Below are 17,595 nucleotides of genomic sequence, written 5' to 3' on the forward strand. Positions count from 1 at the left end.
CAGAATTGAAGTCATCTGTGTATAATCCTTATTAAAGCCATGTCATGAAGGCTTGCCGAACAGTCGTATTGTCCTTAAATCACTCACCTAAGGGATTGAAATCTCTGGGTGTCACGTCGGAACTGTTGGGAGGATGGTCCAGATGGTTTATATCCTCACTATCAGAGAAGCGACAGTGAATGCTGTATGTTACTGTGACACACTGGAGCGTCTCCGGGTAGTAATTAACAGAAAAGGACCAGAGCTCTTCTCTTGTCACTGCACGACAACGCCAGACCACTAGCAGTCGTCATGGATTGTTATGGCGCTTCCAACGGGAGATGCTGAAACATCCTCCCTACAGCCCTGACCTGGCCCCCAAGTGATTTCCATCTCCTCGGACCACTGAAGAAACACCTGGGTGAGAAGTGATCGAACAGCATACCATTATGACGTGGCTTCAGGAACTGGATGCATGTATCTTCCATACCGGTATCGATGCCTTGGTGTATCGTAGAAACAAGTGCTTGGACAAGAATGGTGAATGCCGAGCAAGTTGGCTACGTTGTTCGGGTCACGCAGATGTGAGCTTGCATTCGAGAGATAGTGGGTTGGAACGGAGCTGTCGGCAGCCACCCTTAATGATGGTCTTCCGTGGTTTCCCATTCTCAAACCAGCCAAATACTGGAGTTGTACCTTCATTTAGACCACGGTCGCTGCCTTTCCATTCTTGTCATTTTTTACCCCACTGTCACCGTAAGACATGTCTGTGTGGGTGCGACGTAAAACAAAAGGAAAGAATGTCGGCTATGTAGAATAGTAATGCATATCAGTTCCCTATTACTGTGAATCCTAACAGGCCGATCTGTCTGTAAAGTAGTTTTCCATGCGAGCTCTTGTTACCTTACCCTACTCACTCCATATTAAAGGAACTTTCACTTATCAGAAGTATCTGCTACTATGGGATTAAACTCGGACGTTGTAGTTTTATTAATTTACAGAGTTTTATAATACTGCTACTATTTTATTCTAATAGATAATTATTATATGCCCTAAAATGTTTAAAAGGAACGTGTAACATAAATACAGTAGTTTATTTCTAACTCTCTGAAGTTATACTTAATAATGGTTTTGGGCCGACGGCCTTCGATATTAGGCCCCTTAAAACAACAAGCAGCAGCAATAATGGTTTATTACAACTATAACTATAACCAAGGCAGAGTACATGCATACGCTGTATAGCTGTTGATCAAGTAATTCCTCCGTGAAACAGGATTCTACGTTAAAACATTGATCGCAACTGTTATACCAAAGTCCGATAAAGACGCACATTTCTAACACGGTGTCTGTTATTTAAGAAGCCTGGCTACTCGTATCAGATTATATTACTTGACTTGACGACTTTTACTGGGAGCCCTCTTCTTTTAATGCTCGTTACCGCAGGCTGTTTAATGTTAATTTCCCCTTGAGACAGGCAGGGTGCAGGGCATGGGAAAACACCTGTAGATTCTTAGCTCCATGCAGTAGCCTATTGATGGGAGATGTTTACAGTTTCAATGTGAACGAAAATAGAAAGTAGACCATTCAGACGGACTGGTTAGAAACTACCACTACGAACGTAATGGTTGGTATTCTACAATACGTATTTTCCAGGACTGTCTAGTTAGTATTCCATACAGCATGCCTCTACATTCCTATTAAAGAGTTTGGGTGCTTGTACGGGGAGCCGCGAAGGTAACGTTTTGAATAGGAACTCATGCCTTGAAACAGAGTTTCTCCGCTGCAATCAAAACACTGCCTTAAATGCCCCATGTCTTCTGCGTCAATGAGCGGAGCGAAGAAGGTACGTTGTCCTATGGTATGAAAATAAATAAGTTCAAAACAAAAGTAATGGAGTGCAGTCGAACGAAGGCAGGTGATGCAGGAAATATTAGATTAGGAAATGAAATCTTAAAGGAAGTAGATGAATATTGTTACTTGGGTAGTAAAATAACTAACGATGGCAGAAGTAAGGAGGACATAAAATGCAGACTAGCACAAGCAAGGAAGAGCTTTCTTAAGAAAAGAAATTTGCTCACTTCAAACATTGATATCAGAATTAGAAAGATGTTTTTGAAGACTTTCGTGTGGAGCGTGGCATTGTATGGAAGTGTAACATGGACGATAACTAGCTCAGAAAGAAACAGAATAGAAGCTTTTGAAATGTGGTGTTACAGAAGAATGCTGAAGGTGAGATGGATAGATCGAATCACGAATGAAGAGATACTGAATCGAATTGGTGAGGGGAGATCGATTTGGTTAAATTTGACGAGAGGAAGGGATAGAATGATAGGACACATCTTAAGACAACCAGGACTTGTTCAGTTGGTTTTCAAAGGAACTGTAGGTGGTAAGAACGGTAGGGGTAGACCAATATATGAATATGACAAGCAGATTAGAGCAGATGTAGAATGCAATAGTTACGTAGAAATGAAAAGTTTAGCACAGGATAGAGTGGCATGGAGAGCTGCATCAAACCAGTCTATGGACTGATGACTCAGACAACAACAACAACAACAACAACAACAACAACAACAACAACAACAACAGTGCTCGTCATGTCCTGGCGCACTTGCTTACAATCACCTGGTAGTCAAACATCCGCCGCTGTCATAATCCGCGAAAGAATACCTTCGTCTTACTCCATTGGGGACACGTAAATCTGACTCTTGTTTTGACCCAACAGGAATGACGTAAGTATTCCTCTGAATACCTTGACGCAACAATCACGTAATATTTAAATGGATGGTGGTGTTTTGATTGGAGAAGGCAAACGGCACGTTCTTAGACAAGAGTTCCTATTCAAAATTGTATCTATCCGTCCTCACTATAAGCCCTCAGTCTGTGTAATAGAACTTTAGATACACCCAATGTAAATTGAGCTTTTCAGTTAAAAAGCACCTGGACGTAGTCTTCGCGCTTTCGCTTCTCTATTTTTTATAGAGTAAATTTTCCTGAATCGAAAAATATACGTTCCTGTAAAAAATGTGCATTTGAAATCTCTATTCAAATATGGTGGCAAAACTACACTGCCCCTCAGCTGTCACCTAAAATTACGTTTCAGAAATTGACATGTTTTAATGTTTTAGGTACACTTTTCTCAGAAAATATACGAGCTAAAGCACTGAAGCTCAGTATACTTCTTCATTGGCGTAAAAGATATAAGAAGGAATAGCATAAATTATATGTTTCCCCAAATTATCAGTAATATGGCCCTAACAATCTCCAAATTCTCGAGGGGAAAATTATCCAGTTCTTCTTCCCGATTGAACCCTGTGTCTGTTTTATGTACCTTACGTACTGTTTGCGACTGAAGCACGCCTATTCGATCCGAGGTAATTAATCTACCCAGACAGTTAAATCATCATGTATTCAAAACGTCGGCAAACGGTACGTAAGGTACATAAACAACAACATGGTTCAACCCAGAACAAGAACTGAATAATTCAAGAAACCGTGGAAGCTTCAGATCTGAGACTTGAAGGCAAGTATTTTGTTTTGAAGGGCCAGTTTTAAGAGGGTACAATAAATTTCAACGGCACTTGTAAAGTCTAACTACTCGTATTATTAATCTGTAAAAAAATGGATTATGCCTCATAAAAATCCCCCGTAAAAATATCACTTAAATGTGTGGCAGAAAATCGACTTTCAATTTAGTTGATAATTTAGTTTGAGTGAGTTGCTAAATAAGACTAATAACAATACATAGGCCTATATTACACAATTAAAATTTTTAGAGACAGGGTAATGTAGAGAAATCGTCACTGGCTTGCTATCAAAGGTGGCTGCGACTCAAATCATGGACAATACATGCGAGATTTGTAGCTTTTTGCATCCCTGTAGATGAATTAAGGGAGTTAATAATAATAATAATAATAATAATAATAATAATAATAATAATAATAATAATAATGTTATTTGCTTTACGTCCCACTAACTACTTTTCAAGGTCTTCGGAGACGCCGAGGTGCCGGAATTTAGACCCGCAGGAGTTCTTTTACGTGGCAGTAAATCTACAGACACGGGGCTGTCGTATTTGAGCACCTTGAAATACCACCGGACTGAGCCAGGATTGAACCTGCCAAGTTGAGGTTAGAAGGCCAGCGCCTTAACCATCTGAGCCACTCAGCCCGGCAATTAAGGGAGTTAGAAATGAAATGAAATGGCGTATGGCTTTTAGTGCCGGGAGTGTCCAAGGACATGTTCGGCTCGCCAGATGCAGGTCTTTCGATTTGACCTGCGCGTCGTGAAGAGGATGAAATGATGATGAAGACGACACATACACCCAGCCCCAGTGCCAGTGAAATTAACCAATGATGGTTAAAATTCCCGACCCTGCCGGGAATCGAACCCGGGACCCCTGTGGCCAAAGGCCAGCACGCTAACCATTTAGCTATGGAGCCGGACAGGGAGTTAGATAGTTGATATTATGCATGTTTACTGCCAAAGTTAATGTTAAAAGTTAAGCAAAATTTGATTGTTTCTAAACAAAGAATTCATCATATATAAACCTACAAAATGGACCTCAGAACATGCACAACTCACGTAGGAGTAATTTTAGATTAGTTCTTAATTTACTTTGTGTGAGTTGATGATATACCCAGTATTTGCTTACATGTCACTAGTCAAGGAATTAATACTGAAAATACAAACATGGTTTGGTTGACTTCTGTAGACGTTTTCTTCTTTTTGGACATGTATACGTTTCTGGGCTGGGGATTGATCTGGAATTACAGTCATCAATTTCCTGACACTATTGTAACCATGGCAACCACTGTTCGTCTATGTATACTAGGTCAGTAGCGTCATCTCCTCTATGTGCGCATTCTTCTTGTAACTAAGAGCTTAAGAATATCCCGTGTCAAGTGAACCCCGTTCTACTCCCCTGTTTAGAATTAAAAACCTTGAACTAGCCGGAAAAACGAACCCAAGACCTTGGAATAAAATACAGGCACGCCACCTCCCCCTTACAGACCTGGATGATAATAATAATAATAATAATAATAATAATAATAATAATAATAATAATAATAATAATAATAATAATAATAGTAATAATAGCAGCATTATATGTACGAGATCTAGAATGTCTCATTTTCTCAAAAAATCATGAACCTTAAGGCCTAACATTCTTATGTGGATACACTCATTTCCCTGTCCGACTCGTTGGCTGAATGGTCAGCGTACTGGCCTTCAGTACAGAGGGTCCCGGGTTCGATTCCCGGCCGGGTCGGGGATTTTAACCTTAATTGGTTAATTCCAATGGCTCGGGGGCTGGGTGTGTGTGGCGTATTCAACATTAGAAATCATCCTAGGTAGGGCCCTCATCTTCGCAGACATGCAGGTCGCCTAATAGGCCGTCTACTAGAAAAAGACCTGCACCTGGCCTCTCAGAAGGCCATACGCCATTATTATTATTATTATTATTATTATTATTATTATTATTATTACTAATTTTCCTTTCGATTTATTGGAACTCTTCATCTCTCCTGTGGGTGGAGTCAATGTCATGTCATGTCATGGCATGGCATGACATGGCATGGCATGTCAGACCATTAGAAATTTAAAAGCCCCCGCCCACCGTCCCGCCGGGAAGAGGGGTTTGGTTAAAGCTGCTGGTACCGGTGCAATTTAAAGCTCCTCACCCAGCCGTTTAGTGAAAATTTAGTATTTAGCGGAAAATACATAATGGAATAGTATGTTTTAGTGGTTATTTATAGTTATTAGTGAAAAGCAAAATTAGAGATGGATAAAAAGTGCGGACTATGGTCACCCATCCAGTGAGTGACGAAGCCCGATGTTGCTTAACTGTGTTAAAAGTTTGAATGAGTTTTAGCTAATAATTGAAGGTACTGCTACCACGTCCCACCAAACCAACATACAGCAGTATGGGGACAATTACAACGGGCCTAACGTCACTTCAGCTGGTATACCACCTCAGGATTCCAGCTAGAACTGTAATGCAAAGCAATTTGTCGCGGCAGCACGGTGTCCTGTGTTCGTGACTTGTCAATGTCATGTCGTAAGAGGCTACTAAGAGGGTAACAACCAAAGAATCTGTACTCGCTCTCTCGTCCTCTAAGCCCTAAAACATAACATGCTTTTCCGCGTAGTGGAGAAAATGTGAGAGTGAGAATTTTTCTTTCTGTTCTTTCATCGATTACTTGGGATCGGCACTACATGTGATTGACGATGATGATGATTGTTGTTTAAAAGGGCCTAACAGCTAAGGTCATCGGGCCCTAACGGTACGAGATGGACGACATGATATGAAAATTAAAATATATATCCACTGAATAGATTTTAAACCAAATGAATGTGAACAATGATTGTGAATTTAAACTAATCAGTGGATCTAATTCGCAATGCCTTATTTTCGGTAAAATGATCAATTATGGTAGAATAAGACATTCCCTTAAACTGCAATAATATATCATACAAATTACTATTTTAAAAAAAATTAAAATATACAAACACAAACTCAAACAGAGACTTTTTTTTTTTTTTTTTTTTTTTACAAGTTGCTTTACGTCGCAACGACACAAATAGGTCTTATGGCGACGATGGGACAGGAAGGGGCTAGGAATGGGAAGGAAGCGGCCGTGGCCTTAATTAAGGAACAGCCCCAGCATTTGCCTGGTGTGAAAATGGGAAACCACGGAAAGCCATCTTCAGGGCTGCCGACAGTGGGGTTCGAACCCACTATCTTCCGAATACTGGATACTGGCCGCACTTAAGGGAGTGCAGCTATCGAGCTCGGTAGTCAAATTAATAAAACGTTGTGAACAATAATACAAAGACTAATACGAAACACTACGTTTATAAGTGATAAAACAAACCACTATCCCTCTTAAAACGGATGACGAGATCTGCTGACTTCTCGTCATCTCGCAAGATGAGGGAGATGGTACTAGACCACGGCGCAGATCGACCAGGTCCACGCACTCCGTATCACGGTAACATGATCGCCGCAAGCACACACCAGAGGGGGTTCTCCTTTCAGTAAATAGGAGTGCGTTATTATACTGTGGTCGATCCGAAGACGACATAATACCACTGCTTCCCTCCGAGAAGCCCGAAGGGAAGTCCTCCATACCATCGCTGTACCTTTTGTCGCTCTCAGCTTATTTGGAAGTGGAGTGGCCTGCCACTCCATCTCCCAATGGGGCATAGCCAAATGTCTCAGCTACACATGATTAAGTTCAGTTCTGCGGGAAGATGCCTTACCTGACGCCCATGAGGAGGAACGCATTCACTATGAAGTGTTTTTGTGGTAGTTTGTAGTGAAATGTGTTGTATGTAAATGTATACTGGGAAAAATACCGAGTTCCCGAGTGAAAGTAATTAACCAGACATGTCTAAAATCCGAGGAATCTAACCGGGTGCGCTCTGAATCGAAGACCACTACACTGACCATTCAGCCAAGGAGGCAGGCTTATTGTGATTGTTTATAAGGTACGCAGCTATCTGCTGATAGTTAGATCGACAGATTGGTGACGTTAAACGGATTGACATTGGCTGGTGAAAACAAATAGCGTGAGTTTCTGTGATGATTCTTTCTGCAGGTCACTTCAAGTAGAGGGTATCGAGTTAGAGAAATTGAATTACAGCAACTCGTTAAATTAGAGGGAATCCGATAGAATGGCCAAGTAGTGGCATCGGGGTGCAATCAAAGGAAGTGAAGTTGACGGAGGACTGAATTACCGGGCTACCGACGGAAGTGTATCCTGTTCACGTCACAAACTAGGGATCACCGCTTAATTCTTATCTCAAAGTGTATATGGCACTGTAAAGCGGTAACCAAACTTCTTGTTCAGCATTTATATGATTTAGTGGTCATTATTTAATGCAGATCAAGGAGTAAGGTATTATATGCTAAATAAGTCGATCCCTACTTATTTATCTTCCACATCTATTATTATTATTATTATTATTATTATTATTATTATTATTATTATTATTATTATTAATAATAATAATAATCGTATCGCCTTAGTTGCTGTGTGAAAACGTAATTCATGCTGAATGTGTTTCAGTATTGACGTTCTGTCTTATTCTACGACATCGCAGCGATCTACCGCTGAGTTTTAATTAATTTTATCGGATAAAAACTACATTTATTTACAGAGATCTTTTACATGCGGACATTTTACGACATGAAGTGTCGACCGGAGACTTTTCTGCCTTTCGAACATCCTAATACTTCTGCCGGGTATGAACCCACAAACCTGGAATCCGGAAGCCAACACTCTGCCACTGATCCAATAGTATTAGGTTTGCAAGACCTAGGTAGCCTTTCATTTTCAGGCCTATTTCGGAATTTTCCTTTCTTTTGCCAATAACCTCATATCTCGCAGGTGGCGGAACTCTACAACCTCCTTTCTTCGATTACTGTTAAGGGGGTGCCAAGGCGTTTATTCAATTTTCGCTTGATATAGTAGGTTTTCATTACCTTGCTGTTTCGATCACGGCGTTCATCAGATGTCCACTTCTCATCTCGGAAAGTCCCAAACGTTACATACTTGTTCTGAAAAGGTCTCGTTTGTACGCGTCATCTGATCGTAGTTTAAGTTTGTTGCTTTTGCTTTTGAGTGGAAAATGTAATAAATGCGCCGCCCTGTGGGTGGGGGCGGTAGAATAACGCGCACGGTATCCCCTGCCTGTCTTAAGAGGCGACTAAAAGGGGCCCCAAAAGCTCTGAACTTTCGAGTGTCGGTTGGCGACCACGGGGCCCATAGCTGAGTCATGGCATTGCTTCCACTTGTGTCAGATTCCTCACTTTCATCTATCTTATCAGACCTCCCTTGGTTAACTCTTGTTCTTTTTCAACCCCGACGCTATTAGGTTTCCGAGGGCTACGGAGTCTTTCATTTGCACGTCTTTCGTGGCCCTTGTCTTTCTTTGGCCGATACCTTCATTTTTCGAGGTGTCGGATCCCTTCCATTTTTATCTCTGATTGGTGGTATATTGAAGACGGTTTCCTAGTTTTACTTCCTCTTAAAACAATAATCACCACCACCATCACCACCACCTGTTAAAAATGCGTTTGGTCCATCGAGAATCCATCCGTCGTAAGTGACCGTAGAAGCGAGCCCTGCGTTTGCGCATCGTGTCTGAGACCTTTTCTATATTAGAATTGTACTTCTCCTTACACAATGATCATCATTCCCTAAGTAATCATCATTTCCACTTTAATTTAGATACCACTTTTCGAAGCAAGTAAATTGACAGTTTTACGGGACAATTCATATTGTGATTTTAAATACCGTGTCCCTATTTTAACTAGAATCCAAACCAACAGGGTCGTAAATTTTAATTTTGTAAGTCCCACGTGCACTGACCGGTATTTTCTGTGATGAGATGTCTATGGTAATGCTATTCAGCTATGACGTCTCTATAGTTAATGAAAAACCATCTCTTACAATCACAACTACTCCATAGTGATCTGACAGAGACGATATTGTATACTGATGTCGTTCAAGGAAAAAAAACCAGGATTTTTTAATAAATCCAGATAACACCACATATATCCAGATGTGTATAGAACCCTTGACCAATTTCTCTATGGGGTCGAGTATGAAGTGGGATGAGCCTTCACGGCGAGTTTTTACGACATGATGACCTTCCTGACATCAACTTCGTCAGAGGGTTGATGAGAAGATATGAAGGACGTGACGTATGATAATAGGAAGAGAGAGGATGAAACCTTGTGCCGGGATAGCCTACTCCTGTTGATTACCTCCAAGGGGTCTGTTCAAGGCTTAATATCTCCATCTGACGGACGAATTACCATCAAGAACATCATATGCCCTCACTTGATATGAACACTGGAGAATTTTGGAACTGAATCCAGGCTTTTGGCATGCAATCTAGTCATTAGAAGTTGTATACCACCAGCTCGCTCACCCTGGCGGACAGTATCCTAATGGTGACTTATTTTGTGCAGGTGAAATGGGTATATTTGACAGCAAAGAGGTCGTTGTTCCAGAATATTCAGTTTGTTTGCAATAGTCAACTTGTTCTTATTTACAGACAGAGTTACTACAAAATAAACTAAGATTTATGATCCTAGTAATGCAAAAAAATGGCAAAGTCATCTCCGTACAGGCCATGAAGGCCCTCTGAGGAGTGGAAGCTAAAGCCTTCTACTATCCGTAACCCCGGCACTTGGTTGAGTAGAGTCCTTAGCTGTACATCCGGCCGCCTTTGACCCCAGGAGTTAACATGGTACTCATTTCTGGTGAAGGCTGAGCGAACCGCATCTTGTTTCTTAAATGTTTCGACTTCCTGGCGGGGAATGGAACTCACGTCCCTCTTGGCGAATGGAGCAAGCCTTGACCACCTCGGCCAGGCACCCCCTCCTAATGATGCCTCCTAACGTTTTATCTCCTTAAAAACTATGATGAATTGAACATTATTTTTATTCCTGTCTCAAAATGGCAACTAAAACACTGAAATAAATCCTTTTGTGAATCAGTGGCAGAATATCGACTTCAGGATTCCAATATCGCAGATAGAAACTGGGCAGAGAAAGCCAGATTTAAGGAGGGTAGAAATAAAGACATCTTTTGTGACACATTCGGTGTTTACTCCCACTTTTTCTGCCATTCGATAGAGTAAACCAGAACGTTGAAAGTTACACACAGACAGACTAAATAGCATCATATCACTATTTCTGTACATGGTAGTTGAAGTTGTACGATTACTATTATTATTATTATTATTATTATTATTACATACGTATGTCCTCAGTATAAATGCTTTTTTACAAGTTGCTTTTTATATCGCACCGACACAGACAGGTCTTATGGTGACAATAGGACCGGAAATGGCTAGGAGTGGGAAGGAAGCGGTCGTGGCATTAATTAAGGTACAGCCCCAGCATTTGCCTGGTGTGAAAATGGGAAACCACGGAAAACCATTTTCAGAGCTGCCGACAGTGGGGTTCGAACCTACTATCTTCCGAATACTGGATACTGGCCGCACTTAAGCGACTACAGCTATCGAGCTTGATGTGTGAACATCTAGACCCCACACTAAAATACGTGTCTTAGCTAACTCAACCAGTCCAAGATGACGACAAAAAAAAACTTTTACATTTGCCTACACTGCCATAATACACAGAAAAATACAGGCTAGAGGATATTCAGGTGATAGGTATTATGACTGGTGCAATGGGGGCCGATCCCTAAAAAAAAAAAAAAAAATACTGTTGGCGGAAATCATGTGTGTCTTCGGAATCAGCATTGATGAGCTCGGGGATTCGGGGCTAAAAATCTCTCAGGGGATCTGTCCTCATTTTGAGACATCAGGAAGAATTTATAATTAAAACAAACTAATTTGGATTTCAGCGTCCAATCTTTTTTTTTTCTAGTTGTTTTACGTCGCACCGACACAGATAGGCCTTACGGCGACGATGGGACAGGAAAGAGTAGCTAGGAGTGGGAAGGAAGCGGCCGTGGCCTTAATTAGGGTACAGCCCCAGCATTTGCCTGGTGTGAAAATGGGAAACCACGGAAAACCATTTTCATGGCTGCCGACAGTGGGGTTCGAACCTACTATCTCCCGAATACTGGATACTGGCCGCACTTAAGCGACTGCAGCTATCGAGCTCGGTAGCGTCCAATCTACAAGTCTCTCTGAATTAACTCTGCCCCTCTACAATCTCATATTTTCAACTAGCTATTTTGGCACTGTTTGGATGTGAACCTCTTATCTTCAACCAGTTTCAGCTTAAATTATTACTAGTGATAGCAAATGACGGATAATATTTAATTACAAATTCTCATCCTGAACATGTTTTTACGAATATTTAATACTTTCAAACTTCCTAGCTCTAATTAAGCTGCAACACGAAATATTTTTTCGTTAACATCGAGTTTTCTCTAATGCTTTCAGTATAGGAGCAAATTAAAAGATTAGTTCACGTTGAAAAATAATAGAGACCAGAAAGATAAGTAGAAATTTTCCTATACCTACTTCACATGAGTGCCATCAAATTATCACTTTCCTTCGCTTAAGTGAGAATTATTAAGCATAGAATCCTTTCCCTCCATTCTGATAATTGCAGTCAATTGATGGAGAATAAATGTGAATATCAACTTGAATGATATGTAAACTAAAATATGTCTAGGTAATATTTCAAACTATTACTGAAATGCGTGAGAGAACAGGTATTTTGCCCAGGAGCAGCTCCTTAAAAACCTATAATTTCATCAGTGCCCCCTCGGACGACCGGTACGAAAAACGAGGTTTATAAATGTGATATATTTACTGTGAAAACGTGTTTAGTGTAAATGTCACTTTAGACATGTCATGCTGGAAAGTTAACTCCTGCCATAAGATGTTATATTTAATGAGTTGTTACAGAGACAAGATAGATACGATTTGGAAACTTTGCCTCTTCTAAGAAATTAATTTGGCATGATGCAGCTTTACGTAGACTCCATCACATTAAGTATTCATTTCAAGACACTGGACTGACCCTAATTGAAATCCTTCTTCTTTTTCTCTTGCATATCTTTCCTGATAGTGATGGGACGCACAGTTTACGAGGAGAGAATTTAGAGGAACGAATCACGGCATTTGGCAGGCCGTCAGGGTATTTATATATTCCGTTTCTTTTCCTACATGCATACCTCATAACAGACATCTTGAAGTGATAATGATAGCGTTCATCATTTCAGCCGGAGGCTTTCTCGTTTGTGATTACTGACAATGTTACATTCCAGGAAGTTAGCTTAAGGCAAGATTAAAAGTTGAAACTCCTTTCAGTCATGCATTGCAAAATTAGAGTTCTCGAGTGATGTCTAAAAGTTTAACAATTATAATAATAAGAAGCCTATGAGAGCCTGGATGAGACTAGGCTTCATCGCGTTCTTGATTCGTACTAACAGAAGTGTCATTACAACGCTACTCACACACCTTATCCTGGAGGGACTTGCTACCAGGAACGGAGAATATAATTTTAACGTTTCATGATGATATGCCTAATTAATCCTTGAGGGAGACAAAGACAAAGTCACCTCCGTACAGGCCATGAAGGCCCTTGGAGGAGTGGAAGGTAAAGGCTTCCACCATTCTTAACCGCGGCACGTGATGGGGTAGAGTGGTTAGCTCTACGCCGGGCCACCTTTGCCCCCAGGAATTAACCCGGTATTCATTTTTGGTGTAGGCTGAGTGAACCTCAGGGCCACATGCACCTCCGGAAGTGGAAATCTCGTTTCTTAAATTTTACGACTTCCTGAAGGGGGTTCGAACCCACGTTCTCCCGGGCGAACCAAGCACGCCTTTACCGCCTCGGCCAGGGAGTCCCTATCCTTGAGGGAGAACGTCGTAAGAAACAGAGTAAATACATTTCGTAGATTTCGTCTCCTGCAATGAGAAGATTACCAAAAAAGTGATCTTGATGGCAATAATTGTTCATTTTAGGGATCTTAAATTGCGGTTATCGAAAATTGGTGATAAGCATGATGATGTAATTATCATTATAAAAATAAATAATGAACAGGGAACATAGGATGAGTATCCCTTTATAATAAAAGGGGATGGAAAGCAGAGCATGCGCAGGAATTTAAACCACCACCCGACTCCGTTGTTAACTGGTTGTGTGTTTGTCTTTGGTTTAGAGGGTCCCACGTTTGATTCCTGGCCGTTTTGGAGAAATTTAACCTGAAATGCTTAATTCACCTGGCTCGGGGACTGGATGTTTGTGCTGTCTCCAACACCCATGAATACCCACGGTATTCCCTGCCTGTCGTAAGAGGCGACTAAAAGGGGCCTCAGGGGCTCTGAACTTTGGAGCGTGGGTTGGCGACCACGGGGCTCTTAGCTGAGTCCTGGCATTGCTTCCACTTACTTGTGCCAGGCTCCTCACTTTTATCTATCCTATCCGATCTCCCTTGGTCAACTCTTGTTCTTTTCCGACCCCGACGCTATTAGGTTTGCGAGGGCTAGGGAGTCTTTCACTTTCACGCCCTTCGTGGCCCTTGTCTTCCTTTGGCCGACATCTTCATTTTTCGAAGTATCGGACCCCTTCCATTTTTTCTCTCTGATTAGTGTTATATAGAGGATGGTTGCCTAGTTGTACTTCCTCTTAAAACAATAATCACCACCACCAACACCCATGCAACTCCTATACCACACACAGAACTATCCTTCACCGCAATAGAATGCAGTTTCCTATACACGGCAGATCCTGCTGACCCTCGTCGCCGAAAGAGGTTCTGCCTTAACAAGGGCACACCGGGCTAGCAAAAGCTACACGAAATGAAACTACAACTACCACTAAATAATTCGTAACAGTTGACGGTTGTTTGGAACGGGTATATGTGCAGTGTGTATGGGTTAGAGTGCCCTCGTTGAAGGCGATTTGATGATTTACAGGATACAAAATGAAATTTGCTATAGATCTATGCTGTATTACATTTTTACAATTAGCTTTAAGTCGCACCAACACAGACAGGTATTATGACGACGATGGGATAGGAAAGGGCTAGGAGTGGGAAAGAAGTGGCCGTGGCCTTAGTTGAGGTACAGTCCCACCATTTTCCTGGTGTGAAAATTGGAAACTACGGACTGCTGTAATTGTATTGTACATAAAGTAGTATGCGTTTTACAGTTCGTTTTGACGTAGAATATATTTGTCGTTTCGTTCCAGTAAGTTACTGAGTCCCTCGGTAAAGTCAATGTGTTCCAGAAAGTGTCAACTGGCATGAAAAGAAAACGTAAGAATTTAATCAGCCATGTCAATATTCATTTATAAAGGTGTCATATTAAGTTTTGGGTGTGCAGACGAATGGGCAGTCATCTTGCTGCCTCCACCTTTGACGTAAACCGAGCTCGATAGCTGCAGTCGGTTAAGTGCGGCCAGTATCCAGTATTCGGAAGATAGTGGGTTCGAACCTCACTGTCGGCAGCCCTGAAGATGGTTTTCCGTGGTTTCCCATTTTCACACCAGGCAAATGCTGGGACTGTACCTTAATTAAGGCCACGGCCGCTTCCTTCCCATTCGTAGCCCTTTCCTGCCCCATCGTCGCCATGAGACCTATCTGTGTCGGTGCGACGTAAAGCCAATAGCAATAACCTTTGACGCAATCACTAGAGTTTAAGGAATAATGGGGACCCAACTACTTGTTTTGTCCTGGTTGTAATGACAACGGTTGTTCAACCAGTAACATAGAGTGTAGTTTTAAGATCAGATAACACAATAATGAGCGGTGTAATCCGAGCTAAGCGTGTGCGGTGAAATGAGTATAACTCGAGACTGCGACGTAACGCAAGGAGTGTTCGGTTTTCCTACGCGAGGTCTACTGATTTTTGTAATAATATTTGTGAGAAAACTTGACTAGGTGGGTGAAACACGGAACAATTTGAGAATTTTTTAACCGAGCAAGTAGCTGCGCGGTGTGAGTCACGTAGCTATCAGCTTGCATTCAGGAGATAGTGAATTCGAACCCCACCATCGGCAGTCCTGAAGATAGTTTCCGTGGTTTCCCATTCTCACACCAGGCATATGCTGGGGGCTGTACCTTTATTAAGGCCAGAGTCGCTTCCTTCCTACTTCTAGCCCTTAGCTATCCCATCGTCGCCGTAAAACCTATGTGTGTCGGTGTGATATAAACCAAATTATATATAAAAAGAGCATTTGAAAATTTCCGAAATTCCTCAGTATTTTTTTTTTTTTTTGCTAGTTGCTTACGTCGGACCGACACAGATAGGTCTTATGGCGAAGATGGGACAGGAAAGGCCTAAAAATGGGAAGGAAGCGGCCGTGGCCTTAAGGTTTAGCCTCAGCATTTGCCTGGTGTGAAAATGGAAAACGACGGAAAACCATCCTCTGGGCTGCCGACAGTGAGGTTCGAACCCACTATCTCCCGGATGCGAGCTCACAGCTGCACGCTCCTAACCGCACGGCCAACTCACCCGGTGTATTTTAATTTAAGAAAGGTCCAAGCGAACCGCAAATTAAAACAAATAGAAAGAATGATTTGAAGAAAATCGAAGAAGTTTACGATGTCCGACACTGAGCGTAAGTGAGCTTATGTAGGCTACAACGAAAGAAAGCCGAGGTTGCCGAGTGCCACGATCCGCAAGCGAGTAGAGCCCGTCTATCCTGCGGATACAGATGAGCCCAAAAGCACACACGAAGATGTCGTCGAGTCGCGAGAAGAGATTCTAGCCAAAAAACACCTTTCTCTAAACGCAAACACAACGCATTCACATTCTTTTAGATAGATAGATAAATAGATAGATAGATAGATAGATAGATAGATAGATAGATAGATAGATAGATAGATAGATAGATAGATCATCAACAGGTTATTTACCCAATTGAGGATGATTCAATAAAATATGTTATAAAATAAGTACACTTTAAATAAAGAAAATAATTACTAAGGTTAAACTAAATCTAGAGTCGTTTATATACATATATTTACACCTTAAATAAATAACAACGAATCTCCTTAAATGAAAAAAATGACGTATGGTTTTTAGTGCCGGGAGTGTCCGAGGACAAGTTCGGCTCGCCAAATGCAGGTCTTTCGATTTGACTCCCGTAGGCGACCTGCGTGTCGTGATGAGGATGAAATGATAATAAAGATGGCACATACACCCAGTCCCCGTGCCAGGGAAATTAATCGATTATGGTTAAAATTCCCGACTCTGCCGGGAATCGAACCCGGGACCCCTGTGACCAAAGGACAGCACGCTAACCATTTAGCCATGGAGCCGGACATCTCCTTAAATAATAAATTGTCATGATTAAACTAAATCTACAGACATTTGCATACACATATTTATATATTTTAGAGAGACGATCTTACCACTTACATTCGCCCCAACACGCCCGAAAGACCTCTGACCGTGGCTTCGATGCAACCTCACACGCTTTCTTTTCCTATTGTAGTACTGAATATACGCACGTACATTTTTATAATGGACTAGCTGATGTACCTGTCCTTCGCTACGGAATTCTACACTGTGTACAGAATTCTAGGTTAGGTAGAGTACGCGTTGTGAATAAGATAGTATTAAATTGCACAGCTCTTAACGTTACTCCAGAAATACCACGGCAAGTCACTATACGTCTTTTTCCATGTGACGAATGGATTAGGACATGTTCATGGTAATGGTAGTCCTTCTTGCCTATCATCAGTTACTCAAGTTGGAGAGTTTTCATTATAATGGCAGACACTCACTCTCCACCTGCCTTTTTACATCCTAAGCGGTTTTTCCAACTGAAATCAATATAGGTGATTACAATGACGTCAGTAGGAATGTCACGATTAAAAGCAATGCTATCATATGAAATACTCGATCAATTGAAAAACCACACATTTTCTCAATTTTAACGAACAGTACTATGCTGCCGATCTAACAGTCCGAATTTCCAGAGCTGGAATTACCAGGCCGCAGACAGGCGTTAAGTGTGCACGCTGCTTATTCCAATCAGCGCTTCAGAGTAGGGATCGAATAGCTGGAATACTATGATGGACCAGTGTGTTACGTACCAGCAGTATCAGAAAATGTATAAACCAGAGGAATGACATGCTAAGGAAGAAAGTTATCTTAGTC

At 41.5% G+C, this 17,595-nt stretch overlaps 1 protein-coding gene across 1 annotated transcript in view; it reads right to left on the reverse strand.

Moving 5' to 3' along the window:
- rk (rickets) overlaps window positions 1-17,595 on the reverse strand; it is an 824,128-nt gene that overhangs the window by 621,293 nt on the left and 185,240 nt on the right. The gene's annotated exons all lie outside the window — the stretch shown is intronic.

This window comes from Anabrus simplex, chromosome 3 (assembly GCF_040414725.1).
Source record: "Anabrus simplex isolate iqAnaSimp1 chromosome 3, ASM4041472v1, whole genome shotgun sequence".
In the NCBI taxonomy this organism is placed as follows: Eukaryota; Metazoa; Arthropoda; class Insecta; order Orthoptera; family Tettigoniidae; genus Anabrus; species Anabrus simplex.